The sequence below is a fragment of the Lissotriton helveticus genome, chromosome 5_1 (assembly GCF_964261635.1).
Source record: "Lissotriton helveticus chromosome 5_1, aLisHel1.1, whole genome shotgun sequence".
Taxonomy (NCBI): Eukaryota; Metazoa; Chordata; class Amphibia; order Caudata; family Salamandridae; genus Lissotriton; species Lissotriton helveticus.
The window spans coordinates 1,096,539,837-1,096,559,604 of NC_136065.1; the positions used below are offsets into that span (position 1 = coordinate 1,096,539,837).

Sequence of the window (19,768 nt, forward strand, 5' to 3'; positions counted from 1 at the left end):
CAATTCTCCATGCTTACTCTTAGATACTACTGAGGCAGATGTAGGGGGGTGGTGGGGGGGGTCAGCCCACTGCACACAAGAAGGTAGAAAATTAGGCAACTGTACCCAAACCCCCTCAGCAAAGCTGTATTCAGCAAGGTCAAAGACCTAGGTCCCAAATATATAAAGAGTGTGTGCTCACTCTGGACCTTGGATTAATACAGCCAGCACTGGCGGTAAAACGAGGGGCCAGCCGGTGTGTGGAACGAGAAAAAACGCGCGTTCCAGTAAGCCTGGGGAACGTGCTGAGGCGCGCCGCCCAAAACGCTACCAAAAGCTACTGAAAAGCAGCCCAATTGAGCAGCATTTTTGGGCGCGCGCGTCGGCCGTGAGCCACCCGGCCTTTACACAGGGCGCATTAGGGAGCTCCTGTGCGCCCTCAGGCTGCCGGTGAAACAGGCCCAACTGATGATCGCGGCGGGCCCCCCGCCGGTCAGAGACCGTCCTGATAGCGCTGGAAGCACGCGCTCCACAGCGGGAGCTACCTGCGGCAAAGCCGGCCCAAGACGAGCGCAGCGCAAGGTGAGCGCACGCGACCCGCCTAGCACTACCAAAAAGCCCCAAAACACCACGATAGGATAGATTACACCAATAAGTACACCATAGAAACGTATGTCCTCAATCAAGCAGCGGAGCGACCCGCCTCAATCTAAATACTTATACACAACAGTCTCCCAAGCACCCCAAACCAACAAGCAGAGTGAGGTAACAGGGAAGGTGCACTTAACTCTGGCTTGAGCAGCAAAGAAAGAGGATGATGGGAGCACGCAAGGGGTTCTTATGGACTGTGGGGGCGTGCCTATACTCATGGGTGTTCATGGGTAATGAAGTTTTATTGTTATTGTTTACTGAAAATATACATTTTCATTGGCTGCTGTGTTTTATGCAGTAAAGATTGAGAAGCATAATCTGAAGCCTCCGGTCCTGTAATAGAATTCAAGTGTGTAGGCACAGGCACTCAATAGCCGCGCGCATTAAGCTTCTGTATACCGCTTTGTTCAGCAGTTCCTCGAAATCTAAACACTGTCGTGCTCAAGACAGAGGCATTAGATTAATTTCTGAGACAACCCTATGACAAGTTTGCTAACCTGCGTGTGTCCTGGTATCACTATCATATTCCATTTCAGACCAGAGATTTTGGGCCGAGCGGGGAGAGACGATGCGTTGTGGATAAATAAAAGTTCGTAGCTTACGCCACAAGAGGGCGCTGCAGAATTCTCCTCTCTCCGCTCGGCCCATAAAACGCATTTTACGAGCAGACACTTCCAAAACAATAGCACATTAAGTATGCCCATAAAAACGTTTTAAATACATCGATAAAGCTTCGTTTCCCACCCCAGGCTCAATGATTTCCACGGTGCGTGCAAAAAAAATGGAAAAACTATGACATTTCCACGAGAAAAATAAAATAAAACTCAGCAATATAAATGATTGCAAAGTCAGATTACCCAATTATTACTAAAGTGCTAATTCTGGCAAGCGCTGCATCTGTTTAACACAACAATCCGTCTGGCTCGCCAAACGTCAAGCACTTATCACGGTGTAAATGTACGCAAGATTCGTCTGCTTACGCAAAGCAGTACACGAAATTTTGCGGCGTCAAGCAGCAGAAGCACGTATACCGCGCTTAGATTCACCAGCTCAGAAATGTGACTGCCACCCAACTCTCTGGAGCTTCTTTCATAATGTCCTAAGGGTGAAAGGCTGAGTCAGCGTGAAGGGACTTGAACATTGTGACAGAGGGTACAGAAGGCACATTAATGCGGGGATGTATCAATTTTTTTAAATTATTATTGTTATGAAGGAGTGTTCTAAAATGCGATGTGTCACCCTTCAGTTACTTCAGAGCACTGATGCATAAACTAATGCTAGCTGGATGGTTAGCTGCAAGCTAGAGTCTAATAGAGTCAGGTAGGTTATCAAGAACAATGTGCTTCAGAGACAACCCTTCTTTGATATCGCAGCGTCGGATTCCGACGCGCGACTCGCGCGTTTCTCATCTCCTGTCAGCCGCGTGCCCCTCTGCAGACTCCCCCTGCATTCCACAGAGGCGCGCGACGCGATCCGGCCTGCCATGCACGCCGTGGAGACAAGACCTGGCTGCGCGCACAACGTTATCCTATGGAAAAACGCCGCGTGCGGCCAGGTCTTGTCTCACTTCGGCGTCTCAGACTGCTGAGACGCCGACAATAGTTCTCTGGCGAGAACGCGCTTTCAGCGCGTTATAGCCGGGACCTTAAAACTAACTTCAGGGTGAGGAGACGCAGCCAGCATCAATGTCAGGGGCGGCTCCTCCACAAGGGCGGAGGGGAGTCGGCCCACTGTTTTCTAGCAGTGCGAGAAGCAGAAACATAAAATGGTAAAGCTATCATTTTATGTTTCTATTTCTCATACTGCGAGAAAGCAGAAGTGTTTGGTTGGGGTCGGACAGGCGGGTCTGCTCTAGGGGAGGGGAGGAGTGGTTTTCCCACTGCTGAGGGAGCTGACTGTTTGGTCGGCCCTCTGGGGCCGACCAAACCAGTCGTGCGCACTCTGCCCTTTCTCCATGTAGGCTGCAATGCAGCCTACATGGAGAAAATGGCCTCTCCATAGGCTCCTAGCTGATCGGCGTCCCGACCAATCACAATGCTGCCATTGCAGCGCTGTGATTGGCTTAAGGGAGGGGAGGGAGGCTGCCTGATTCCTGTTCCTGACCCGGGAGGGTACGTTTATTTTATTTTTAACCCCCCCCCCCCCCCCCCCTCCCCCCCTCCCCCGGCATCCCCCTTCCCCCAGCCCACCCTCGAGTCATGCTGGCCGTGACTGATTAATGCATCGGCTCGAAGTGTTCACACGAGTAACCTCAAGACCATTTTAAGGGTTCCACTGTGTAATTACAAACAGCTTCTGAGGAAGCGTGTATCAAACTTTGAATAAATCTCATCACAGCAGTTGATTTGAACAAAGATGAATTGTCCAGCAAATGTAGAAAGACCAAAAGGGGAGGCAAATAACCTTTAACAGTGTCGACAGCGAGATCTTGTTATGCTAAAGATAAAACAAATAGGACGACACCAGGCAGCTTTGCCTGTAAAGGATCTGCATAGTGGGCACCACACTGGGTTACAAATTTATCTTAGCAACCACCATGAATGAATTTCATTGAAGAGTGCCTAGGGACGAGGATGACATCCATCACCTCAGTTGACAAATCAAGCACAGTCAATTGCCAAAGATTAATTTCCATGCATGGAGGTGTAGATTGTGTAGTTCTGCCTGGAGGGCACTGCATTGCTGTGAGACAAGAGGTCCTCCGGAAGGGGTTGTTTGATCAGCAGGTGCTCAAGCTCAGGCCAATCCAGGGCTACCAGGATGACTTGATCTTTTTAAGAGCTCAGGAGAGGAAGTGACGAGTAAGGTATACAGGAGCCCCTTGCTCCCTCCCCCCCAGAATTCATTTCCTACCAAGCGTTCTGGAACCTCCAGCACGCAAAATCTTTAACACTATGAGTTCGCAGAAGTGGTGAAAAGATTTAGCCAGGGTAACCTTCACTGGTGGAAGACACCTTGTGCCACCTTGGAATTTATACAGCATTTATGGTCTGCCAGACAGCGTCTGTTCAGTTCGCCGACTCTAGCGTTCAGTGACCCCACCAGGTAAGATGTCCTGCAACTCCAGTCACATCCAGAGGCACAAATCCTCATGACACAAGACCCAAGACCTCACTCTTCCCAGCTTGTTGCAGTACCAGATGACAGTCATGTGGTTTGTGAGAACCAACATCATCCTCCCTTTGATGGTGGGCAGGAAGGCCTCCAGTGACAGATAAAAGGCCCACAGCTCAAGCAGAAGGATGTGGAGCTGTCCTATACTGGATATCAGAGTTCCTGAGCGCTACTACCCTCTCATGACTCCACTCAACCCAGCAATGATGCGTTTGGCCCACTGTTAGCTCCAAACGGAGGAGCTCCTGCCGCAGGATACACAGCAATCAGGTCTGCCATCAGATCTTGAACTTCTTCCTCCGAGGTCTGGAAAGGCACCCTTGATGCTGAGCACCCTGGGACATCAAGTTCTCCTGTAGGACTTGTGTGTGCAACCTGGCGTGGTTGGCCAAGAAGCCTCAAAGCCACCCTCACCTGGATCCAGGAGCGAGCATGAAACATCAGAATCATAGCCTAAATGTTCTGGACGTCTTGTTGTGGAGCGAAAGCCCTGATCTCAACTGTATGCAGGATTGCCCCAATAAATGGAAGCCTCTTAGAGGGAAAGACGTGGGGCATAAGCTAATTTATGATGAAACCCAACAATGTTAAAAAAAAGGCCTGCCATCGCTCAGAGCCCACCTTCAGCAGCCAGTCATCGAGGCTCGAAAATACAGCAACTCCCAACCTCCGACTATGGGCAGCGACCACTGCCATCACTTTCGTGAACACCTGAGGGGCACTGGTGAAGTTGAAGAGGAGTAGAATAAAAATGCTCCTGGCCTACACTGAATGGCAGATAACACTGGTGACAATGCAAGACGGGTATATTAAAACATGTGTTCTGCAACTCCAGGGACACCATCCAGTCGCCTGCATCCAGATCAGATAGGATCAGGGCGAATGTGAGCATTTTTAATCTGTCCTTCTATAAGAATGCTTTGAGATAGGCCTGGGGCCCGATCTTTTTTCATGATGAGGTAATAGCAAGAGTAACAATCCCTGCCTACATCTGAGACCCGTACCTGCGCAATGGCACCTTTGGAGTGCAACAGGCATACCTCCTGTAGCAAGATGGACATGGTATGGGGGGGTGTTGGGAGGGGGAGGAAGGAAAAGACACAGCAGAACTTCTCTGAATAATTTGCATGATCCAAATGTCAAATGTAATGCATCGCCTACGCGGAATGAAGCGCAACATCCTGCCTTCTACTAGATGGGCATGTGCCAATGCAGGAAAACTAAAGTGATTTGTTGCCTGTTGTAGCAGGGGAGGAGTTGTAACCTGTTGCATCACTCATTGAGAAGTATGTTTCTGTCTATACACTAGCCCTCTGGAATAGCCCTTACATTTAAGAAATTGGTGCAGAGATTGTTTGGAAGGTAGGTACCAACAACTCCTGGAACGTATTGTAGTTCTACTGTCTTTAAAGCATTTTAACCCCTTGACCGCGGTGAAAATTCCGCCGCGGTGTGGGTGATTTACGACGTGGGCGTGGTTCGGACGGCCGCCGGCCGTCCGACGCATGGAAGGGGTTAAAGAAATGTCTGCCTTTTAATCAAAGAGGTGGAACCATTCAAAGGGCATGTCCATCAGGGAAGCCTGCACATTGCTTAATCAAGGTAGGCTGATGAAGGGCTACCCTGGTGCCAACCACCCTGGCAAAGCAATCCATGCAATGCAAACCTTAATGGATAAATGGCACCATGTATACCCAGCTAAAAATGACTGACACCCCAGGATATAGCGGCATGGGTTAGCAAATTTAACGGCACAAAAATGGAAATTTAGCGGCACAAATATGGAAATTTAGCTGCAATTTTGCGGCATTTTCTTTGGCCATTTTTCCTACAACAAACACAGATATCTTAGTTTTTTGAGTTATTTAACAACATGAAGCTATGTATATTTGGTCTATTTACAATGTAGACACTTTGTTTGGCTTCAAGGTGCCGATTTCGCGGCAAACCGCGAAATCGCGAAATCCTGGAGGGTTTGACTGAGATGTAGCACTGGTACTTCTGATCGCAACGCATAAAGTGTTTGAAGGAAGTCCTAAAGTTCCTATGAAAGTACCTCCTCTCTCTCTCTTTCTCTCGCTCTTCTACCCCCCTACCTCCCACACCCCAGCCTTCTGCCTCAGGTTGAGGGCATTCTGGTGCTGACATAATTTTTTGGGTCCTCAAGTCAACAAATATTTATGTGTCCAACTGGGGGTGGAGCCTGTGTTTCCCATTACGTTGCAGATATATGTCAGCGGCTCAAAGTGCTAGCTTTCAGTCAGGTATAGTTGCATTGTTGTCCCTTTTCAAAACGCATTTGGCACCAGTCTGTATAAGCAGCATTTCATACACCGATTTTTAAATACACGTGAGAAACACACTGTGAGGTAATAGTATTCAGGGGGCAGACGTTTAAAGCATATCTTTAATTGGCAGCATGCAGGATTAACATTTGTTATTAGGGCTGGCTTTAGGGTAGTGCGGCCAGTGCCAACGCACTAGGTGACAAGCTCAGGGGGTGCACTGATTTGAAATATTTTGTGTTGTGTATTAAAGGCTGGGATTCATTCGCATGTCATTTTGAGAGTTGGTATGTGGACTCAGATAGCACACCACACATTTTAGGGCACACACACACACTGCACAGCTACAGATAATGATCTTTAGCAGTCAGACAGAATCTCATTTAATGAGTTGCCTTCATGTATAATAATGCGTGTTGATCATGCCCGATAGGCAGTAGCTCAATGAGAATGTTTAATATTGCCTGTACTTCTCACATTAGCTTACAATACCACTCATGTTCTTTTACCCTGCAAAATCAAATAAAAGTAAAAAAAATAAATTAAAAAGTGAATGCATACCATATTTGCCCGTGTGATGCGCATAATGCATCGTTTGGGTCATAGAGGCCCTAATGTTTTCCGGGACTGCTGGCAATGTCTCTGAGGCCATGTTTTAAAGGACATACATGTATCGATCTAACAGACCGACTGCATTGCCAGACCACGATGCCAGACTGGCTGAAGAAAACATGTTTTCCCTAGGCGTCAATCCTTTTAGATTCCCTATTCGGGGGAGAGGTTGGAAATAAATTAGCAGTCACTTCTTCGAGGCCTGCACAATAAGGCTTGTGGAGTGGAGTGCTTGGTGAGGAAATCTGGGTCACCATGCTTCGGTCTATAACATCTGGCCACCTGTCTGCTAACAGGCAGGCAAGAACATGGTTTTAACCAGGTGGCCATCAAGGTACCTATGAGAGCATCATTAAATGGAAGTTGGGGCTTAGATGTTGCTTCCAAAACTGCAGAAGTTCTGTCAAAATATTTGAGTTAGTTTCAACTAAGGGAAGCTGCAACTATAGCATCTCGGCTTCCCTCCAAACCACGACCATGAATAAGGCGTTCTCTTCCATTGGTGGCCCATGTGGTGAGCCAGGACAGGAATCAATTTCTCTGGCGTTCTGTAAATCGAGGTATAAGGCATTGTCAGTGTAATGTGGGTGGGGAGCAGACCATCATCCTCATCAACATCCTGTGGTGCCTCCTCATCTGGAACAGGCTCAGAACTAAAAACATAATGGAGCCTCTGCTGATATGTGCCAGCTGAGGTACAGGGTTAGAGTCAGGCTGCATAACAATTGAACGTGCTTTTGTAATTTCGTAGTGCGACATCAGTTGAGCTCAGGCTGATGCTGTTTCAGAATCCGACATGATCATACTCTGGCATGGATAGTGTGTTCAGAGTAGAAGCCTTACGGGAGACAGAATAGGCATGGTTATGGGTTCCAAGGAGACAGAAGGCACCGGGACAGAACCTGCTGGTATTAACCTGACTGGAGGTCCCTTCAGTTCCATGACGCCCAAAGGCACACTAGTGGAAACCGGAACTGCACAAATTATTTGCAAGATAACCTCTTTTAAGGTTTCGCTCTGCTGAGGGGTCAGTGACAGCCCAGGTAACGCTCAGGGCATGTTAGGATCTGCCAAGGAATCTCCTCAGTGACCGGTAGTCCTTGCAGAGTGCAACTTAAATCTTGATACGTTCATGCCTTCTCCTTGGAGTCAGAGTGGAGCAAAAGGGTCAGGCTCCACTTTGCTTTTTTATGCTTGCGTTTGGAGTTGGATTTAACAGAAAACTTTGAGAGGGAAGAGGAATGGTCATGGGAGCGATCCCATCACCGGATCAGAATACGGGCCTGTGACTTAGAGCAGGAGCGAAATCGAAGCAAAAAACGCAACTTCTGATTGTGCTTTGCCTCTCAGTCTCGAATCACCTTTGGTTGCAAGAGGGCAAACCTATCACATGACTTAAGAGTAGTTTATTGAACTCAGGCACTATGGACATACTTCGCACAGATCCGTTAGCAACACCTGCTGCCTGCAATTGCAGGAAGCTCGAATTCCAGCCACTTTCATTGGGCACTTCGTACCCAAGCCCAATGTGAAAACTTGGAAGCCATTGGAAAACCTGAAAAGTGTTGTCTGCATTCACATTAGAAGGTGCAGAAATAAAGAGACCAGAAATTACCATCAGCGGCCAGTGGTGGTGCTTTTATGCAGCTCAGCTCTGTCACTTCCAGGGCGGTAAGGAGCCAACGTGGAGTTGCATTTTGCCACCCAGAGGACTGCTACGAAAAATCTCTGGATCCAGTATAGCATCTGGAGGATATTCTAAGGTGAGGAATCTGTGGTTAGAAGTATCCATCAGAAAACCACAGAGTGAAGCATGGCTAGTAGTTTCACCCTCCTTTCCAATCACCCAAATATTTTGCAATGTTTGCAGCGCAATGAAGCCCTGATTTTCAAAAGGCAGATTGATTGTGAGGGAAATTTAGCTAGCTTTACATGCCAAAAAAATGCAAGACAAAATGTTCTCAAGTAAAATTTCAAAGTGACTGAGTACACAGCAGGATTTTAGATTTACGGGAGATAGAATTAAGATACAATGCAGATTTTACAGTCATACATCTATACTTTATAAGGAAAATTTGGAGCATACAATGTGTGTGTTTTGGAAAAGAGGGAATTAAAGTCCAAACACTGGAGAACATGCATGCAAGCTGTGAGTCGCTTAAATAATCTGCATGTCAATGGCGCCACCAATTTTACTAGGAACGGGGACGGTGTTAACCTCAAACTCAATCAGTTAATGTGACCCTAGCGACAAGATTCAAAACAGCATCAAATTAATGTCAAAGAAAGGACTGTAAGACAATGCCAACCAAACTCAAAAGTAATCATCGAAGACCTTGGAAGCCTTGGTCTCAACCAACAGGTAAAGGGACCTACCCGCATTGCAGAACACCCCCTGGACCCTATTTTCACCACCTTCAACACCATCCAAGTCGAAAAGCCCACACCTTTTTTCTGGACAGACCACACCCCTGTAAAGTTCGGAATCCCTGTTCCAGTCCACCGCCAGACCAGCCAGCTGAAACTAGAAGAGCACAACTGACAAGGACTGGAACAATCCTCCCAACACCCACAGACCTGAACACAGCAACAGCCTCCACTGAGCCACCAAGAATTTCAACAATAGGATCACCTCCTGGGCTGACTACCTGGCTCTCACCTCAAGCACAATACAGCAAGGTCTAGATCCCAAGGCCAGTGGGTACACAGATGAACTCTGACTGATTAAACACCACTGCATAAAACCTGAGCACAAATGGAGAATGAGTCAGAACAATACAGACAGAAGAGCGTTCAAATCCTCCTGAGATGCTACCAAAGGATCTGCACCACCAAATACGTCGCTCTGGAGGACTGCATAGATGCCAGCACCAGCAGAATCAAATAAATATATGCCATTGTGAAGGATTTTACCTCCCCAGCGTCCGCCTTCAACTCGATAGCCCCTTCCCAGTACCTCTACAACAATCTCTCTCAATGCTTCATCAATAAAATCACCACCAATACAGCAACTTCAACTCGCAGCCGGACCTGAAAGAACTCATCAAATGCCTCCTGATCTTATCCAACGAAACAATGTTAATTAGATGGCCTGTCATCTCCCCATAAGAAACTGCCACTACCATGAAGTCCATCTACTCAAGGTCCCCATTGTGCCCCTGTCCCCACCATGTCTATTCGAGAGACCTGCAACACAACAGAGCCATGCTTACACCTATTCTGAATGCCTCCACCTCTTCTGTAACTATCCCAGACTCCTGAAACCATGAAACTGTCCTACCATTGCTGACAAAACCCTCTGGGGACCCTTCAATGCTCGCCAACTAAAGACCAATCTCCCAGCTACCATTTCCGGTCAATGCCAAAATCATCAACAGACGCCCCACCGAAAACCTAAAATGACCACCAAGTCCTTGACACAACTCAGTCTGGTTTCATACCCAACCACAGCACGGAAATTGCCCTCATTGCCGCCATGGATGACATCTGCATGACTCTGGAGGGTAGAGACATGACCCTCATCTTCTTGGAGCTCTCCGCAGAGATTGACATGGTCTTCCAGCCGATCTTCATGCAATGACTCCACGACATTGGAATCCAAGGACACACTCTCCATTGGATCTTCTCCTTCCTGATTAGAAGGGCCCAGTCAGTCAGCCTGGCCCGCAACATCATCTATGGAGTTAAGCAAGGATCCTCCCTGAGCCCAACCTTCTTCAATACATACATGATCCCTCTAGACAGCATCATCCACTTCCAGGACATCAATGCGCTCTCCTACACCGATGACACACAACATATTCTCTCCCTCACAGACAAGATACCCAGCACTTGGATGAAGTTCAATGCCTGTATCGTCCACTGGATGAAGACCAAACATCTGAACACAGACAAGATCGAAATACTGCACTTCTGGAAGAGCACTTCATCAAGGGGACTTTACCTGGCTAGCACTGACACCATCGATGCCAATAACTTGGGGTTCATCATCAATAGCAAACTCAAAATGACCACCTAAGTCAATGCCGTTAATGCCTCATGCTTCAATACCCTGAAGATGGTGAGGAAAATGTTCAAATGGCTTTCACCCAGTACTTGGCAAACAGTTTTGCACACGGTCATCACGAACAAGCTGGAATATTTGGTGCCACCCTCTATCTCAGGACCAACAAAAAAACACAATAGAAGACTGCAGATCATTCAGAACTCGGCAGCCGGAATAACTCTCAACCTCCCATGCTCCCATGCTGCACTCACATTACATCACACATGAAGGAGCTTCACTGGCTCTCCCTACACATACGAGCACAATTAAAACTCCTCACCCTCATCTTCAAGGCATGACATAACACTGGCCCTGCACACTTCAACATTCACATCTGTTTTCAATAACCTTCCAGACACCTGTGCTCGTCCGGACTTTTACCTGCACAAAACATAAACATACAGAAAACCAGATCCAGTGGTCGAGACTTCTTCTACATTGCTCCAAAAGATAGAACTTCCTGCTGCTACACATTTTTTATGTCTTTATTGGTTTTCAAACCTTTCGCTACACATAAAAGCCTTCTCTTCTCATCTTGAATTCTGCAAGAAGCTGAAGAATTCACTTTTTGAGTAATACCATGAGGAGCTAGGTTTGGTTGGACTGACACCTGCTCAGCTCCAGGATACCCTACCGAGTGGCAATGCACTCTACAAATCTGCATAACATAACCGACTCAAAAAGAGAGTTTGAGATCATTAATCAGAAAATAAACATGAAGATATATTAAATTTTCACGTACAAAACAGAAAGTAGGAAACAGAAATACAACAGTAATTCTCATTGAAATCAAATAAAGGTACAGGAAATCAATTGCCATAAATGCCATCAGTTACAGGTATCATGCAATTATAGCAAAATCATGAAAAATAGACTATGGGGCCTATCTAACTTTCGAAAGGCGGCCCGTGTCTCCAACATGGAGATGGAGTAATTTACTCTTTTGCCCTGACGGAGATGCCATCCACCACATTTAGAAATGACCGTCAAGCTGGAGGTCATCTCTCAAGCATTGCCAGGAACTGCCATCACAGCGGTTCCTGGGAGGTGTCACAAAATATATGTTCCATAAACAACAGAAAACAATCATGAATGAACGCAATACAGTATACTAGCAGGAAGAGCCTTTAAAAGTGGCAACATGCTTCCTCCAGTGAATTCTTCTAGAACAATATGTCACAACAAATAAACAGTGCACATCTTGCTGCCCGTGGTGTCAAACAAGAAAAATATGAACACACAATGAACATCATGATACAGCAGCCATTCTAGAAAGATGGACTTGGGCCTGACTGAGACCTAGTTTTAGTCTAAGCCAGAAAACGCATTAAACACATCATAACGATTTTGGTTCACTTGTAATTGCTTCATGTTAACACATATATATGAATTCAAATGTGGAGCAACTAATATTAATATACAATAAATTATTCAAATATGTAATTACTTCCACTAAATTCAACTACTATTCAAATTCCAGCCAGCACTAACTTACTGTACACGTATCCATCCTTAGAGTATTTTTCGCAAAATATACAGAGCCAACAAAGGGAAATGGAAAGGTTTTGTTACAGCAGAAACTCCCACAAGAAAAATAAACACACGTCAGAATGTCAAGTGAACACAAAAGCAATGTCACAATGCATTGCTAAACACCGATGAACTTGAATGGAAGACAAACATCCCTATCAATCAATTCAACATGCTACCAATGGAAACATATTAAACTTAGCCTAGATGCAGCGCACCTGAGCCCGCAGGCTGAGGAAGGGGAGGGGGCTTAGGCTCCCCACCTGATTATATCCTTTGTATCAACATTTTATTGGCTGAGGACGCTCAATGATTATATATATATATATATATCTTGATCATCAGGTACATTGACTACGTACACCTATATAGAGTCCAGCTGTTTATATTGCAAATTTTCCCTAGGTGAACACTGTGCTCTTGCTGGTCGGCAACACCATGGTGTGCTGGCAAAACCTTCTTTGCCTATGACATGAAAAGACATTAGAAAAAGGTGCCTCTCCAGCTAAGAAAGCTAAAACCTTCAGTGTATTGCTAAATCAAACCTTTCTTTCAAATCTCAGATTAACGGCATTTCCTCAGCCGGTTTTCATGTTCTGAATCTCCTAAAAAAAATCCTTTACATTCCTACCTCTACATCTACATCGCAACGTTGTCTCATCCAGGGTAGTGCCAAGAATTGGTTATTATAGAGATACAGTTATTGTACAAGCGACCCATGGTACTGGTCCGCACAGGCAAGCTCATGTCAGATACAATCAGGGTCAGACGTGGAACTAGGAAGGGATGCCCTTTGTCCCCATTGCTTTTTCCCCTTGCCATAGAACCCCTGGCGGCTCTGCTGCGAGACAGTGGAGCAGACTGGGGCATACCCCTGGAAGACGGTCTCCACACGGTGTCCCTATATGCTGACGATCTGTTGTTGTACATGAGAGACTTGCATGATATACCACCAACTATATCCGACATATTCCGTTGGTTTGAAGAAGTCTCAGGACTTAAGGTAAATTGAGACAAATTGGGCGCTTATTCTTTTGGTGAGAATGTGGACGCCACTGATATAACAATAAATGGTCCTAATCAAGAGGGGGGGGAGGGAAGGAAGGAATCCGTGATCCTTCAATTCCCTATATTTAGGTATAATCTAATCAAAGGAGAAGGATCACTTGTCCTGCATAACTCTGGGTATGCGGAAACGGTTCTTACAAGTCCCAATAAAAAACCCTCATTCACGTGTTGAATGTTGGTAACGTTAAGCGGTATATCTTTGTTCTCCGCTTTCCCTCACACGTGTTTGCACAATCATCGGGTTTAGTGGTTATGCAACCTCCACCAGGAGGAAATACCCTTTTGTTAATACAGTAGTGACCAGTAATGGTGCTCGTGAATTAGTGAAGGAAAAATTAAAAGTCTCTATAGTCCAGATACTGTTATTTATTCATTCTGGTTTCAAGAGGCATTAAAAACGATGTGGGTGACTTGGAGTTATTATGACTCAATCACACTAGAAAAAACGGTGTAGGTCAACATGTTTCAGCCCTTATTCGCCAGTTGGTCGGGTGGGCTTTCTTCAGGACCAGGGGGTGCGATGTGTAAATTAGTGAAAGGTACTCCTAAGGATTGCTTAGTGTATCTGTGTAGAGGAACAGCTGTTAATGCGGTTCCTAAGGTCCTAAGGTACCTGTGAAAATAAAGTAATCAAAAGGGAAGGGGTTTTAGGTTATCCAATTTTAAGAATATCCCAAGGACATTTAAAATACAGTGGTATAATTAATGGTTAAAAATAATACTTTTAACTCAACTCCCTATGTCTCAGATAGGGTCAACTCTCTCATGAATGGCTTAAAGTGGCTTCGTATTTCTAGAACGTCTAGTGGCAGAGTGGTATCTGCTTTCGTGCATTGCATGTCTAAACGACATGCATGATCTCTATAGTAGGAAGCCATTTACTATGTTCAGTAAGTCCCTAGTTTTGTGTGGCGCGTTATGATAATCATTACCAAACTGTTATTACTCATTCCACCTGAGTTTGCTTGCGAAGGCGCATTTCATATACCTTCACTAGCATTCAATCTGAGCGTTGTGTTCTTATCACTCATACCGCTGAAGGCGCATTTCATATAACTTCACATGTGGTTTTGAACAATTACATTCAGGCTCAGCATTACGCGGGGTTGGCAGGAGGTTCGAGGTCAGAGAGGCGTATTTCATGCACTATCATACATTCGAAGGCGCATTTCATATACCTTCTTGGCATTCATTCTAAGCGTTGCGAACACACAACTCATACCGCTGAAGGCGCATTTCATATACCTTCTTGTGCGGTTTGAAACACATACATTCTCGCTCAATATTGTACGGGAATGGCAGGAGGTTCGAGGTTTAGAAGGTGATTTCATGAAACTTCAAGGGCGAATCGCTCACTCGTTTGGTGCGGTCATACTATGCACGAACAATTACTATGTTCATTCAATTCACGTACCTTCAAAAGGTTCTCATGCAAACCTCATCAGGATCCAAGTGGGTCAGCGGGGCCTGCTATGAGGACAGGTTATATTTTAGTTTACATCACACAGTTTGTAATACGTTACGGTTTTGTAGGCGTCGAGTCTCCTGCTACCTGCGGTTCCTCCGTAGTCGAACTTGTTCTGACTCTGCCACTGATGGTCCCGGAAACAGAATTGCTTCCGGGTTTGTGTATTTATATGTGAATGGCAGTGTGGAAAGACACGTAGTGTTGCCCTTAGTCTTTCTTCTGATGTCGCAATTATTATTTCGTGTGCTTACATTATCACAATATTCTTGGTTAATAAGATTATGTAATTTTTCACGAATTCTCATGACTGTCTTAATTCGCAGCTCAAGGGCACTGAATGGCAGTGTAGAAAGGCACGTAGTTTTGCCCTTAGTCTTTCTTCTGATGTCGCTTATATTATATCGTGTGCTTACATTATCAAAATGTCCTTGGTTAATGAGATTTTGTAAATTACCACGAATCATCCTGACTGTCTTAATTTTCAGCTCAAGGGAATTCTTTGTTTTAATACGGTCTTATTTTAACATCCTCATGGTTCTTAGGTTCATTCTCCATATTTTTTGTGGTTCTTCGATAATGTTCAATGGATAAAAGGTAGCTCTTCGATATTGTTCAATGGATAAAAGGTAGCTCTTTTATTTCCATTATCGGTGGCGCATCGCTTGCTGGTTACTTATAAATGCTCCCCCATGGAATATTGTCATTTAATCCTTCTCGGTCAGTTCCCAATCTGTGTATCCATCTTTGTTCCTTTTCAAAAAGGATCCTTTCTGCATTGTGGTCCTTATTTGGCAATGTTTCTAGAACAACCCATTCTAGATCATTCATTGTGTGTCCTGCTTCCAGGTAATGAGTAGACATCTTGGTGGTGATCTTTTTGCATTTGATGTTACTTCGATGTTCACACATCCGTTGTTTAATTTTTCTGCAAGTCATGCCAATATAGAGTTTTTTACATGGACATGTGATCATGTAGATCACATGGCTAGTATTGCAGTTGGTGTGGTTCAACAACTTCCATCTGAAGTCTGGCAACAGTAGTATTTCTTTTGTGACCTTAGTCAGAGGACACACAGAGCAGGAACCACAGGGGTAATGTCCCATTACTGGGCGCGTGTCCCATGGTGAATTCATGATGGCTGGTGGGTTTTTTTTTGGGGGGGGGTCTGGTATGTACCAACATATCATTCAGATTTCTGATTCTCTTATTTGCAAACCTCAGTTTTGGCCACTGTATATTTGCTGAGGTTAGAATTCTCCAGTTTCTATTTACGCTCTTCTTAAGATATTACTTTGGCGTTGATATATTGACGACGTCATCTTAATCTGGAAAGGGGACCTGGAAAGTTTAGTGAACTTCCATAATTGGATCAATACACGTGATGAATGGCTCAAGTTCACGTACACAGCCGATAAAAAACATCTGGACTTTCTAGACATCACAATTTATGTAGAAGGAGAAACTTTACAGACAAAAACCTTTTATAAACCTACATCCAAGAACAGTCTGCTTTCCTATCAGAGTTACCACCCCAGACCGTTAAGGGAAAATCTCCCTTACAGTCAGTTCTTGAGACTGCGCCGGAATTGCAGCAATACCAATGACTATAAATTACAAGCGCGCGATCTTGGGAAAAAGCTTGGAGACAGGAATTATCCTAAAAGAATTATCGATAGATGTCAGAAAAGAGCACGAAATCAGAACAGAGAGGGGCTCATTGAACCAACACTGCGAGAACAAGAACCCGACATCTTGACGTGTGTAACCACTTACGGGCCTGCCAGTAATAAACTTAAGAAGAGCGTAATTAGAAACTGGAGAATTCTAACCTCAGCAAATATACAGTGGCCAAAACCGAGGTTTGCAAATAAGAGAACCAGAACTCTGAAGGATATGTCGGTACATACCAGACCCCCCCCCCAAAAAACCACCAGCCATCATGAATTCACCATGGGACACGCGCCCAGTAATGGGACATTACCCCTGTGGTTCCTGCTCTGTGTGTCCTCTGACTAAGATCACAAAAGAAATACTACTGTTGCCAGACTTCAGATGGAAGTTGTTGAACCACACCAACTGCAATACTAGCCATGTGATCTACATGATCACATGTCCATGTAAAAAACTCTATATTGGCATGACTTGCAGAAAAATTAAACAACGGATGTGTGAACATCGAAGTAACATCAAATGCAAAAAGATCACCACCAAGATGTCTACTCATTACCTGGAAGCAGGACACACAATGAATGATCTAGAATGGGTTGTTCTAGAAACATTGCCAAATAAGGACCACAATGCAGAAAGGATCCTTTTTGAAAAGGAACAAAGATAGATACACAGATTGGGAACTGACTGAGAAGGATTAAATGACAATATTCCATGGGGGAGCATTTATAAGTAACCAGCAAGCGATGCGCCACCGATAATGGAAATAAAAGAGCTACCTTTTATCCATTGAACAATATCGAAGAGCTACCTTTTATCCATTGAACATTATCGAAGAACCACAAAAAATATGGAGAATGAACCTGTTAGGGGTTTGAGAGCAGCTACTAGGGTTAGGCATTGACATGTGTTTAACTAGCCACCCCGTGTCTCTTTTCCCTCACTCCCTCAGTGGCCAACACATACTGCACTTTAGAGACGATCCCTTCATCACGTATAGGGACGCTCTACAGTGAGACCGACGCTTGGCTTACTGCCGTGACCACGCCCACCCTTTCCAGTTCCGTGTTTGCTGATCGCCTTGCTCCTAACGAGACGCATGGTTGCTGCTTTCCTCCCTGTTTTCCCCGCTCTCCGAAGACTACATTCGGGGAGATTGCCGAGACAGCTCTCTCGGCGCAGACATCCCCGCCTACCTCCGTTTCGAGCCCCGGTTAACTTGGCAACCGGGTTTCTGTTCCTAGTCGCACCGCAGGTGCACCTGTTGGCTTGGAAGCCGCATTTGCTTTTCTTATCTTTTGGGCACACTTCCCCTCCGCACCGGTCGGTGCAAGTTTAGGCTTGAAAGCCGAGTTTACGTTTCCCCGCTAATTGGGACGTTGTGCCTCGAGGTATCCCTGATATAAGGATCTTCGAGTCTCCTTCCTCATTTTTCGTTTCTTTTCTCCTGTATGAGAGTGTGTTGCTCCGCCTAGGGCTAGATACTGGGCCGGGCCTTGCCTCTCTTGTGTGAGTAGATGCTCCGCTCTTCGGCGCCCCAGAAGAGCCGGCCATTGCTCCGCAAATCCCTACGTTTAACCCATTGAGTTGCTTCTGTGGCACTTTATTTTTTGGTCTGCATGGTTGTATGTCGTGTGAGTGAGATATTGAGTAGCCCTTCCCAGTCCCTCAGGACTCCTTTCTCCTGGAGTCCCATATATTACCCACGCTACTCTTCAAGGACATTTCGAGACCTAATTGGGGTAAGTGAAATGCTATGCTATGCTAATCACATGTCAATGTATTACAAGATTGGTTTATAGTACTGTATATTGGTATATTCTTATTGTTTCCTTTTCCAGCCTTTTGAGACCATCTTGAGACCAGACAGACCTGTTACTCCCCTGCACTAACCCACCCCACGTATGGGGAGAGTGGTGGACACTGCCTGGAATTTTCCCCCATACTTTTAGAGAACAGCCCATAGGAGTGTATGTTCTTCATTTATTTATTTATTTTATTTATTTATTTGAGATTTTTATTGCGCAACAATTACCCTTGGGTGTCTCGGCGCATGTGGTTAATCAGATAAGGACCAAATACACACCGGCTTACTGGTCAAATAACCATGTCTTAAGAAGCTTACGGAAGCCTACCAAGTTGGGGGCGGTTTTAATGCTGAGAGGGATGGTGTTCCATAGCTTGGGTGCAGCTACCATGAAACGCCTATCTCCCCAAGTCACTGTTTTAGTTCGAGGGACTGGGAGCATGTATATATTTGCGGATCTAAGCTGTCTTTTTGGGGTGTACAGTTGGAAAGCCTCTCGTAGAAACCTAGGTCCTGTATTATGTATAGCTTTGTAGGCAATACATAATGCCTTGAATTTGATGCGGTTTTCCACTTTTAGCCAATGAAGCTGTCGAATTGCTATGGTTGTCGGATGGCGTCGGGGGATACCAAGCAAAATTCTGGCTGCCGCATTCTGTATAGACTGAAGCTTCAGTAGGACTTGTTTTTGAGTATTCAGAAAGAGGGCATTCCCATAGTCCATTTTCGAAAATACCAAAGTTGTGATAAGGGTTTTCCCTGCTGATACTGGGAGATAGGGCATGAGTTTCCTTATTTTCTTCAAAACATAAAGGGCAGATGACACTACCTTATTTACGTGATGATTGAAAACCAGTTTACTGTCAAAAATGACTCCCAGGTTTCTGACCTTGGCAACAGGAACAGGCGGGGGGCCCATCTGGCTGGGCCACCAGATGGGTGACCATTCAGGGGATAGGTTGCCAAAGGTCATGACCTCGGTCTTATCTGAATTAAGTTTCAGACAATTTGTTGACATCCAGGCGCAAACGACCAGCATTGCTTCTTGAAATTTTGCTGCCACCACTGGACCATCTTTATGCACTGCCAGGACTAATTGGGTGTCGTCTGCGTAGGACGTCAGACGCAACCCATGATTTTTTATTATCCTCGCTAAGTCCGCTACATAGATATTAAACAGCGTCGGACTTAGCGAGGAGCCCTGGGGGACCCCACATGGGGTTGCGGAAACAGGAGAGTAAAAGTTGCCCAACCTTACTGTCTGCGTGCGATTGTTCAAAAAAGATGAGATAAGATCTCTTGCCACATCGACAATCCCTAGGGCTGTGACACGGTCGATCAAGATTGCATGATCGACCGTGTCAAAGGCCGCGGACAGGTCCAAGAGTATAAGGACTGCTGCTCCTCCTTGGTCCATGATGGATCTAATTTCATCAGATGCCTTTATAAGTGCAGTCTCGGTCCCATGGCCCTTTCTGAACCCAAACTGAGTATCGTCTAAGAGATTATGAGAGTCGACGAACTCCGAGAGCTGGTGGTT

General features: G+C 45.4%; 1 protein-coding gene and 1 pseudogene across 10 annotated transcripts in view; one reads left to right on the forward strand and one right to left on the reverse strand.

Annotated features, from left to right (window-relative positions):
* Positions 1-10,659, forward strand: part of LOC144756477 (uncharacterized) — a 72,073-nt pseudogene extending 61,414 nt beyond the window's left edge.
* The window catches only part of STN1 (STN1 subunit of CST complex), a 508,555-nt gene that overhangs the window by 200,524 nt on the left and 288,263 nt on the right, over positions 1-19,768 (reverse strand). The window lies entirely within an intron of this gene.